The 12,648-nt window shown below is 40.2% G+C and overlaps 1 protein-coding gene across 5 annotated transcripts in view; it reads left to right on the top strand.

Annotated features, from left to right (window-relative positions):
* The window catches only part of MTA1 (metastasis associated 1), a 3,368,231-nt gene that overhangs the window by 2,226,520 nt on the left and 1,129,063 nt on the right, over nt 1-12,648 (top strand). The gene's annotated exons all lie outside the window — the stretch shown is intronic.

Raw genomic sequence — 12,648 nt, 5'->3', positions numbered from 1 at the left:
ATATACCAATGTTAGAATTAGATGAGGCTCAGCAATTGACAGCTGGGAGAGGAGGAGATTAGATAAAAATAGTAATTTATAACCAGTCTCCAGGAAAGTCTCCAAGAATAGATGATATTCCTGTGGACGTTTGGAAGCTAGGAGGGCAGAAAGTGATAAATAATCCAGAAGGTTTTGTTTAACAGTATTTTAAAAGGAAGGGATGCAGGAACTTCCTGGAAAAAAAGCTGTTGTGGCTGTAATACCTAAAGATGGTAAAGCTCTATCAGATGTGGCTTCATGTAGGCCCATTTCAATTTTAAACAATGATTTTAAAGTGTTTGTCTATAATGGCTAAAAGAATGGGAAAGGTATTGCCAAAACTGGTAGAACAATGATCTGGAGGGAAGCATACTATAAGAAATCACTGCTGCTGTTGGGTCTTTATGCAGATAAATCATTCAGTGGCATAAGCTGGGATTTTTTGAGTAGGAGAGTGGAAGCATTTGTATTTCCTGATACAGTAATAAAGCCAGTTTTGAGGATGTATGACAGGTCAGAGGCAAAAATCAAAGTGGGACGATAACACTCTGATAAGTTGGGTCTAAACGGAGGAACCAGGTGGTGTCCTCTTTTTCCCCTTTATTTGCATTGCATTTCAAACCATTGGCAAAGAAAATAAAGGACTCAAATTCAAGGATATAATTGGTATGGTATTCAAGAAAAGTTGGCTCTCTTTCCAGATGATATTATTTTGTATCTGACGGAACAAGAAAATAGCATTTCAGTGTTGTGGAACATTCTAAGACGGTTTCAGTGTTTTTGGGGATATAAAATTAATCAAGATAAAACAAAGGCTATAGTTAACTATGTACTCACACATGAACTGATTCAGCAATATCCATATTTAATGGGACATGATAAAATGAGATATTTAGGAGTATGGGTTAAAAATGAAGCTGTTATGGCAGCTAAGGATAAGTGGAAGAGACTAAAAAGTTAATACAAAAACTGGGAAACTGGAAGATACAAGCAGAAAAATTATTCAGACTCTTTTTTATATTCAGGTCAGGGATATTTCTATCAACCATAAGAACAGTCGTGAATAGTAATTAATAAAGAGTTGAAGAATTTTATTTAGGAAGGGAAGAGGACAAGAGTCAAGTGGGATAAGTTGATCCTTCCAGTAGAACGAGGAGGCTTAGAATTACCTGATTTGAAGTGATATTTTAGAGCTACACAGTTATGGCTCTTGTACATCACATAAGCAGAAAGCTACAATTCAGAGTGGAAAGGTATGATGATGAAGCAGGGGGAAAATTCAAGAAGTAGGGAAAGAGTGGGATTTTGGATGCAGATCTTTAAGGAGAATAATAGTCATGCAGATTATATTCATAAATTAGCAGAAAGTATGCCAACAAGTAAGCCAACATGGGCGAAAGAAATGCACCAGATGAAATGTATTCTTCTTGTTAATTCTCGCTTAAATATAACCAACAGATGGAAGACCCTGCAAAAACATTTATAACAGACATTTGTTAGGAAATGTAACTGTCAATCCAGCTAACAGTTTATGGCTTTTCAGCCCAGATGACACCTATGTCTGTTAGTACTGACTGCACTGGAATGTAGCTCTTGTCCTGAAGATGGTAAGGCTGAAAAGTCCCTATATTTATGTGCTCCTTGCATCCAACTATGACATTGGTATTTTTTTTAGTATGTCCTTTTAAGGTAAAGCTGTTCTAGCCTGATCACCTGATGTGCACGTTAGTCACATTACTGGAACTCCTTATACAGATGTACAACACAAAGTGGAGGGTTTGCATTATGGAACTCCTGACATTACAAAATGGATGCCTGTTAACATAGCAACTTATGTATAACCTTTAACCTAATGTAATATGACTAATTTATTATTTACAGCTTGCACAACAATAGAGAAGACTCATTTATTTTTACACAGTCATTATCAATCCCCCCTTTTATGATAAAGAAAGCAAAGCAACCTTTTAATTATAATTGAACTAACTCTTCAATCATGATGAGATTAACTTGATTTGTAGCAGCAGAAACATTACTGGCAAATTTATTTATTCATATTTTTAAACACCTGAATAAAATTCCTGTAAGTGCTACAATAGCAATTATGGCAGTAATAATGGTAATGAACTATCTGGACCATCCCAAAAATATGCTGCTAAGCCAATCACTAAAATTTGAAATCCATGTTTTCATTATACATGTTATTTTATTGACTCTGGTTTGTCTGGATTGTATGCACACCATTCTTCTCCTACTAATGCACGTGCGCCCCCCCCCCCCGTGCAGCTAACATGAGATCAAGTGTCATTCTGTTTTGTAAATCCATTGTTCTTATAGGTGTTATTTCTACAGTGATGCCTGCTAATAGCCCCATATCTTGCATTTGCTAAGATCTCTAACTTGGATATTTTTTTTCAATTCCCGTATAGCTTTTGATGCTCCGTAAGCCAGAAGTATTCTTGCCCCTGCTATTACGTGATTTCCAAAGTCCATGTTACTTATGCTTTTTTTGCTTGATTTGCATCATGACTGCATATTCATGGCTGATGTATATTTTTCTGTGGCATTACTTAAATCTCTTGCATTTTTAACTTTGCCCTCTGGTACCTTATTAGCACTTCTAATTGCTGAAAGTAAATATTCTATATGACATGTGCCATACCAGTTTGCTGCCAACCACTTATATACCCTATTGCCACATACATAGTAATCATCTTGCCAGGGAGGTAAAGTATGTTTATCTTCTATTGCCCAAGTAGCCACCACTTACAGCTGGTCTGTAAACATTTCTATAATTTGTCTGCCTTGCAGTTCATTAAGACTGCACCAGGAGTTATTAAAATCCTCACTAAGCTAAGTCTTTTTTGTGTTATTAAATTTCATAAATCCCTTTATTTCAGCTGCGTCATTTTTTGTGTTATGTTAAACAGACATTTACTTGTACCTATGTATAAAAATTACTATCTGTGTACTGTTTAGTTTGATAAAACGAATTCAGACTATTTTTACTAACGATAGTGTTAAAAAACTTTTTCTATTAAACTTATTTGTTTTGGCAACTTTCATTATGGACCATATACTTTCCATTACTGGTTGAACTGTAAATTACCATTTGATGGCATACTTGTTCATAATCCTTTACTGGATCTGGGATTCCCTGCAATGGAATAACCCCGTCTACTGTTGGAATTAATGTGCAAACACAATTACTTTTATTGCTTATATTAGCAAACAACATCTATGATATTGTAAATGTATTAAACTGTGGAACCCATTTATTTTTCTCTTGTATAACCTGCATTGCATATAGTTGAATATATGTACAAATGTACATCGTTACTAATATTCCTAGCCACTTTTTCCATTTTGACTTTTTTTATTTCGGCTTGAGTTTTAAGCAAATTCTTTTTTTCTTCTTGATCTCTTTCGGATTTTTATATTCCAAAAATGTATCTTTTTATTGCTTTGCATTATCTTTTTGTCTTTCTTTTACTACTTTACATTGATCTCTGCAGGCTGTTTTTAACTCTCTCTTCTTTCCATTTTCCATCATTACTTTATATACCAGGGGGCTCAGTTTGTTCTTCCACTATGTATGGACCTTCCCAGTTACTGTCTGAAGGCCCTGCTTTTAGAAATCTTTTTACCATTATATTTTGCCCTTCTTTTTGAAGTCCCCCTGTTTTTTTTCTTTTGGCATCCTTTTCCAAAGGTGAAAGGTTTGTTCTCTAGCTATTCCCTGACACGCTTCTTATATATCCTTTAACCATTTTTGATGCTCTGCTATTTCTAACGCTATCCTTGACTGCTGGTACTTCTGGATCCCAGGGAAAGCTCAAGTGTATCTCTCTCCCTGTCATTACTTGGAATGGAGATTTTTTTGAACTCAGTGTGGCTCTGACTTCCATTAAAATACCTGGCAAATGTACCCAGTTGTTGCCTTTTTCCAAACATGCTTTTTAAATACATTTCTTTAAGATTTTGTTTATTTTTTTCACAGTTTTGTTAGACTGGGGATGATATGGTACATGAAACCTTTGTTGAATTCCTAAAAGATTACTCGATTCCTTCATTACTTTGCTGGCAAAGTGGGGACTATTATTTGACTCAGTTACTCTCAGCTTGAGTTGTTGTCTTTGCTGTACAGTATTTTGTAGGCATTGCTTTTACCCAATTAGAGAAAACAATAATAAATAATAAATAAAAATAAATGTGTACCCTGCTTTTGCAGGTAGTAAAAGACCTGCATAAATTTATTTGGATTGCATACCGTAGACATTTTGAAACTGGTACTTGTCTCAACTGTGTTTTTTTAACTGTGGGTTTTGTATGCAAATACACGACACATTTATCTTGTATATCCTGACTTTTTTTTTAATTGGAGGTGGCAGTATTGCTGTTGTGTTTTTTTTATAGGCCATAATTTTTGATATTTTACATGCTTCCCTATTTAATGATTATATTTGAGTAGCTTTCTGGCTAAAGGCCTTGGCACATACAGCAAATGCAGTTTATTTTGTGTTTTAAATATCCAGTATTTATGTCCCCCTGACGTTTTATGTTTTGTACACTGTGCCATATTCCCTGCATGTTCTGATTTTTTTCTAAATCTGTTTTGATTTGATTTGCCTTTTTTTTTCCTGTAGCTGAGAAGACTGGGACTGTTCTAATTTTTCATCATGCAGTTTAAATGCATTCTTTACTGCTGCTTTTGCATAAAAATCATCATGATTTTGTTACCTACATTATGCTCTGCTGCAATTTTTTGTTTGATGCCCTTTTACTTTTTCCTGTTGTAAATTTTATTTGTGCTTATTAATTTGCTGCCATAGATCCTGAATTACTTTAGCATGCTTTAAAGGTTTTCCTGCACTGCCCACAATTTTTCTTCTCCAGATTTCCAAATGGATTTTTAACGAGTTTACAACATATGCACTTCACTTAAAATATTAACTGGTCTCCAGTGCTTTATCACATAGAGAACAGCTTCCAGTTTAGCTCTTTGTGTAGACATGTATTCTGGCAATTGTACCTGTGTCACCTTTGAATCTCCCTTCTGATCATATATAGCAAACCTTGTATGGTATTGTCCATTTTTTCCAAAATCTGATCCCATTTACATACACAGTGGGGATATGTTTATCAAATTCCACTTTAAATGGTGATGTTTTCACTTTATTTTGATCTGATAAACAATTATGTGCATGTCATAAATATGTCATACATAGCCAGCTTTAACGTATGCTATTTTTCCTCCTACTTTGATATAAATTGCCCTTCTCTGGAAAAGGATTAGCCACTTGGGAAATACTAATTGACTAATGCCTTCTGTTATTTTGGCCACCTTTGAGGTGTTCAATAATGACTGATGCTCTTTGTGTTTCACTGTTGCAGTCATTACATTTGGGTAATCCTGCTGGCAGGTTGCCCTCAGTCGGCCTGAATTCCAAAGTCCTGGGTCCTGCATGGGCTGCTGTCACCCCTTCCCTGATGTCAGGTCGTCAGGGGTATAAAAGATTTGGCCGACACCATTTTCTTTAGTCTTTCTTGCGTGCGGTGCCCGAAGCAGAAGCAGTTCGCAAGTGCCGGTCGGCTGACTCCTGAGATTTTCGTATTTGAGTTTCAGATCCGAAGTCTTCAATAAAGATAAGTACCCCGTTGGGGAAACATTTTTCTTGCTCCAGACTGATGTCAGAAAAAGTAAATAATTTCTATTTCTTGTGGAAAGCAAATACCTCATAAGGACTTTCATTCTTACTGTATTCCTTGCTAAGGCCCTGAACACAACGTTTCTAGTTGTCAGTTTTGTGCTAGATTTAACCAACGCACTATTAAGCGTCGGTATGATTTTGCTTTAAACTATTTTGGACGCCAGTTTAATTATCCAGAAATGTCGGATAGCCATCCGACTACCGGAGTTCACAAAAAACGCAAAGAAAAGGAGAGAGATAGACAACCGAGGCCCAAACCCGACGAAGCTTCTCCTAAGCCAGTCGCCGGTTCTTCGTGAGGCACTTTCGCAGCCCCTGACACCCGCTACTTTAGAGTCTGAGCAGGCACCGGCTTCTGAGTGTGTATTCAGACCTAAACATCTTTATATTAAACCAACCTCAGCTTCAAAGGCAAAGTGTAAAGCACCTTCTAAAGCAAAGAAACAAACTCAAGAGCCACGTGGACAGGCCTCTATGCCCAAAAAACAGATGCTCAAAATGGCCGAAGACTTAATTACCTTGATCAGGGGTTCCCATCCCCCTCCTGATAAGAGGCCTAGACAAGAGACTGACTGAATCTTCAGATCAGGTTTCTATTTCTTCTGATTCCTCTTCTGATCAGGAATATTCTCTTCCCCCCTATGAGGATTCTGATGCTGAAGAATCTATACCTTCAGCTTCTCCCCCAGAGGACTATTCTTTTGGGGAAACCTTGCATACCATGAGGGAGCATTTCCACTGGGAGAGCCAAGATTTTACAGAATCTAAAAAGAGGCTCAGGGATTTCCTTTTACTACCTCAACACAGGCCACTAGCAATTCCACCTGTGTTAGATATTGTAGATGTGTTTTCGGAGTCTTGTCTTAACCCTGACTTCTTACCTCCAGCTCCTGTTAAGCCTGACAGATATTACAGGGTTCCTGACTCTCATAAATTCCTTTTTAAAAAAACCCTGCTGCAGACCCAGAAACTATTTTGCAGGGTCACAAAGAAGTTAAGGCTTCCGCTGCAAAAAATCCTACCCCCTCTGACAGAGATTCTAGGGCACTGGATAGATGGGGAAAAAGGTTTACACATCTGCTACCTTGGCTATAAGGGCCTTAAACTGTCAGTTTCATATGCTCAAATATCAGCAACATGTCATGGCATTGCCCAAACAGAAAATGTAATTAAACTCTAAATGTGCAGAAAACAAGGAAATGCAGGATTTATTGCATGCAGCTGAACAAGTTGGAAAGCATACTTTGCAATGTGGTTTTGATTCTTTGGAGGCCTCTTGCAGGGTCGCAGTTCCGTAATTAAGAGGCATGCTTGGTTAAAGGAACAAAATCTGCCTGATCATGTCAAAGTTAAATTATTAGATTTACCTTTACATCATGATACTTTGTTTGGTGTTAAGGCAGCAGAGGTGTTAAAGAAAATGGAGGACAAAGCTAAATCTATGCAAACTGTCAAAGATTTTTTACAAGTACAGCCACCTAGGTTTAGTAGACACTGGCCTTCAAAGAATTGGTCCTTTCCTGTGACAGACAGACCTCAAAGGGGCAGATCCAGATGCCCTAGAGGCAGATCCCAGGCGCAAGGTTCCTATAGGTCAAAGCAATGGGGTGCTTCTACCTCCAAAGTTGGAGAAGACAAATCACAACCATACAGGAAACAGTCCCAATGACTTCCCCCTGCGTGCACCAATCGCTTATCTCCTGGCAGCACCCTTAGGGGGAAAATTAGCACTTTTTTCTCAAAATTGGCACATTATAACCCAGGACAAGTGGGTCTTAAATATCGTGTCACAAGGCTACAAGTTCCATTTCCATAGCCTGCCAAAGGCAAACGGCTGGCCAGATCTGCCAAAAACACAATGGGCAGAGGCACAAAAACAAGTCTCATCCCTCATGGACATGGGGGCCATTCAACAAGTACCAGAGCAAGAGCAGGGACAAGGATTTTACTCAAGGCTGTTCTTGGTACCCAGAAAGGACAAGGCCTGGAGACCAATACTGGACCTATCTATTCTGAACACATTCCTGGATGTAACAAAATTCAAGACTGTGACTTTGCAGCAGCTTCTGCCCATGCTGGGCAAGGACGGTTGGTTGGTGACTCTAGACTTAAAAGAGGCATACCTGCATGTCCCAATCAGACAATTATGCAGAAGATACCTCAGATTCAAGGCTGGCTCAATGCATTACCAATTCTCTGCACTGCCCTTTGGCTTACTACTATGCCCAGGCTCTTTACAAAGTACCTGGCACCAGTAATTGCATTCTGCAGACAGAGGAATACAAATATATCCTTACTTGGACGACTGTCTAATTCAAGCAGAGAACAAGGACATTCTTCTACAGCATCTGACGTTTGTGAAAAGACTTCTAACATGCCTAGGGTACACAGTCAACGAAAAGAAATCAAAACTAGTACTCTCTCAAGAAATTATATTCCTGGGTGCAAGCTTAAATACAACTGCCCAGATGGCTTATCTCATGCCAGACAAACAAAGGCAACTGACTACCTATTTCAAAATGTTGGCAACAAAGGCCCAGTTATCTGCAAGAAAAATTCTGCAGGCTTTGGGCTTCGTGGCATCTTGCATCCTACTAATTCTATATGCAAGACTGCATATGAGGAAACTTCAATGGCACCTAAAAAGTGTTTGGACTCAACATTGCCACAGCCTAGAAACAATGATTACTCTCATTCCCTGCCTACAACAGTAGTTTTGATGGTGGGCAAAGGCTTGGCACCAAAACAAGGGACAGCCATTCACATTACCCCCAGCCAGGCAGACACTAACAACGGATGCATCAAATTATGCCTGGGGGCCCACATGGCAGAAAGATGCATTCAGGGCACATGGTCTTCAACCCAACTGCATCTACATATCAATGAAAAAGAGATGCTAGCTGTTCAGAATGCCCTGACAGCCTTCAAGGACCTACTTCATCGGGGACAACAGCTAATAAAGACGGACAACACCACGGTCATGTGGTATATAAACAAGCAGGGGGGCAGACATTCTTAACCTCCTTTGCAGACTAGCCATGACTTTGTGGGATACAGCATTAACTTGCCAAGTACATCTGCAGGCACAATTCCTGCCAGGAAGGAAAAATACTATGGTAGACTGACTAAGCAGAAACTTCATGGATCCCCACAAGTGGCAGCTGGATCCACAAGTCTTCAGCATGATAACAAGGAAATGGGGATGCCCGGACATAGATCTATTTGCCTCCCCTCACAACTACCAACTAAAAAGATTCTATACAAGGACTTATCACAGAGAAGCATGGAAAGTGGACGCCCTATCTTTCAGCTGGAAAAACCTATCAGTATATGCCTTTCCCCCACTCCTAAAGGTCAGACAGGAGAAGCCAAAAATGATATTGCTTGCCCCAGACTGGCCCCGCCAGTACTGGTTTCCAGTCCTAAAGAACTTGTCTCAATGCCCAGCTTGGACCTTACCTCAAACACCTCATCTACTGTCCCAGCAAAACAATCAGATCCTGCACAGCCAACTCAGGACTTTAAACCAGGCAGCATGGTGGATAATGTAGTCATACAAAACACACCTCTCAGTAAAGCTGTGATGGATGTCATTTTGGAGGCCAGAAGGCCTAGTACTAGAAAATCTTATGCTGGAAAATGGAAGAGATTCTGTGCTTGGAACCAGGCACAAGGAACTGATACAGCTGTGCCAAATATTCCTCAGATTTTGCAATACTTAACTGAGATGCTGGACAAAGGCCTGTCTTTTTCATCTATTAAAATTCCTGCCTCTGCCATTTTGGCTCATTATAATACAGACCCGGCAATCTTTTCTCATCCCTTATTAAAACAGTACCTCAGAGGAGCCAAAAATGTAAGGCTTCCAAGGAGATCACCAGTGCCAGCATGGGACCTCAACTATGTCTTGGAAAAACTCACCCGGCCTGCTTTTGAGCCAGCTGCTACTGCTGATATAAAGTTTTTATCTTGGAAAACAGCTCTGCTGCTAGCAATAACTTCTGCAAGATGAGTTTCAGAGCTACAGGCACTCATGACTGTGGAACCTTTTATCATTTTTTTATCCAGACAGGGTCTCTCTGAGGGCAAACCCAACATTTAAGCCTAAGGTGGTGTTCAGTGTGGCTCTTAACCAAACTATTCATCTGACAACTTTTTATCCAAATCCACAGAACAAGGGGGAGAAAATTCTGCATTCTTTGGACGTACACAACTGCTTAGATTCTACTTGGACAGAACCAAAGTTTTCAGAAAGGCAGAGCAATTACTAGTACCATATGCTGCAGGATCACAAGGAAAGGCTATCTCAAAGCAGACTATTTTGAAGTGGATAGGCCACTGCATTCATTTCTGCTACTTACACCATGGCAAGCCAGTGCCTAAGGACATTAGGCCACATTCAACCAGAGCTGTAGCCACTTCATCAGCCTTTCTCAGGGGAGTACCAACCAAGGACATTTTAGAGGCTGTTACTTGGAGTTCAGTGCACACCTTTACAAAGCACCATCATCTGCCACTCTACTCTAAATCCAGGGCAGGTTTTGCCACTGCAGTTCCGCATGGCCTCAAAGCCGCTCCTAATGCTGTTTAGCTCCAGCCTCCCATCCATAGCTTTGGGACTCTACCCAAATGTAATGACTGCAGCAGTGAAACACAAAGAACATAGTACAGTTGTGTGCACTTACCATAAATGTAGATGTTCAAGTGTATTCACTTTTGCAGTCCAGGTTACCCACCCGCCATCCCCCTTTCTTCTGATGGAACCAATCTTTCCTTCTCTGATTTACTGATTTATACAACCTATGTGATGTATTTGCTTCTAGATGAAGGTAAAGTTTATATTGGTGCATCTATTTATATATATGTATATATATATATATATATATATATATATATATATATATATATAAATTTTAGATATTTTTTTAGGGCACACCTGACATCTGGGGCAAGAAAAACTAAAGAAAATGGCGTTGGCCACATCTTTTATACCCCTGACGACCTGATGTCAGGGAAGGGGCAACAGCAGCCGACACATGACCCAGGACTTTGGAATTCAGGCCGACTGAGGGCAACCTGCCAGCAGGGTTACCCAAATGTAATGACTGCAACAGTGAATACACGCGAACATCTACATTTATGGTAAGTGTACACAACTGTACTTTGTGGCATCTGTACTATTACACTGGAAAAATGAGTAATGTACTTAATGTGCTTGAGGCCCCAGTATATTGCTGACTACTGTTGTATGTGTGGGTGGTAACCTTTTTTCACTGGCATTAATGCATGATTGCAAAAAGTTACCAGTCAAAGTTTGTTTTTTTATTCCTCTTTCATGTCCTAATGGCCATTGTTGAAGTAGTAATACAACTGAAATTGAATTAAGTCCCTGAGTAGCATCCTGCCATCACCCAGAATGATACCTCAGTACAAAGACAAAATGATTGACTTCAACAATTGGCTAAACTTCTGGTGTCATTCCAAGGGGATCCAGTGTCTTGTTAGCTGCCTGGGACGACATTATCGGCAGGCCAAGATGCTTTGCCAGAGATGGCCTGCACCTGTCTTGGGTTTTCGGATACTGGCTAAAGCTCTTGCCAACCCCCATATTGCCTTTTTTAGGCAAGGCTCAAATGACAGATTTGCCACTATAACTGGTACAAACAAAATCTGAGGGTAACGTTACTCAATAGTAGAAGTCTAAACCTCAGAATTCACTCACTTGAGGCACTCCTTAAAATGGAGAACATCGACATCTGTGCAGTGACAGAGACCCTGGTTTAAGGCTCCAGAGAGCACCCCTGCTATACCAGGCTACAATTCATACCACACCTTTCGGCCATCTAACCTGGACTGAAACACCAGAGGCAGAGGCGTGTCCTTTTTCATTAAGGATAGACATACCTGCAGGCTAATTGCCCAACATAATGCATCCGAAATTCTCCCGGTGCAGCTAACAGTGGGCAAGACTGTAATCCAGATTGTAGCCTGCTACAGATCCCCCACCATGCCCCAAGACTCCCACTCCACTTTTCTTAACATACTAGAAAATATCAAGGTACAACCCAACACCCTCATACTGGGGTACTTCAGCTACCCCACCATCAACTGGGAAAACTACTCCTGTACAAACACACTGGCACAGCATTTTTTGGAATTCATAAATTCCAATGCCTTGGACCAACTGATCCAGACCCCCACCAGGGGCAGCAATGTCCTGGACCTGATCATTACCAACATGGGCAATCGGTGCTCCACACCTGAGGTCAGCCCTTCGTTGGTCATATCTGACCATAAGCTAATCACTGTAGACATCCACATCCCACCCCCACCCCCTATTAAGGAAACCACCATAAAAAAACTTCTCAAAAGCCAACTTCATGCTTGTTAAGACAGAAGTGGCTAACTTCACAACTCCCATGCAGATGGGCAATGGCAGTACGACTGCTGAATCCTACATCAATGCACTGCATGAACACATACACGAGTGCATGGACAATGCCATCCCAAATAGAACCAAGACGCTGTCCTCCAAAAAAAAGAAGCCAATCTGGTGGTCCCACCATTAACAAGCTCTACAACAAAAGGAAGAAACTGTTGCAAAGAAGAGTAAAATCTCAAGACTGGAAAAACTCCCTTGTCAGCCTCAGTAAGAGGCTGAGATACCTCATAAAATTCTCCAAAGGTAGTTACGAAAACAAAAGTGCCACGGATTCCAAAGACGGTCACAAGGCATCTTATAGTTGTGTCAAAAATTTCAGTGGCAACACTCAGATCTGCTCTGAGTTACAGCACAATGGCACTAAACATACAGAACCAGCTGATATCACCAAGATCCCGGTGGATAGGTTCATTGCAAATTTCTCCCCCCTCTCACCCCCGAAAGGGCCCATCACTATACCGGATGAATGCCAAG

This window comes from Protopterus annectens, chromosome 6.part0 (genome assembly GCF_019279795.1).
Source record: "Protopterus annectens isolate FY-2018-M chromosome 6.part0, PAN1.0, whole genome shotgun sequence".
Lineage (NCBI taxonomy): Eukaryota > Metazoa > Chordata > Ceratodontiformes > Protopteridae > Protopterus > Protopterus annectens.
Note: the sequence above shows the minus strand (reverse complement) of the source record. Positions and strands in the feature narration are given on the sequence as shown.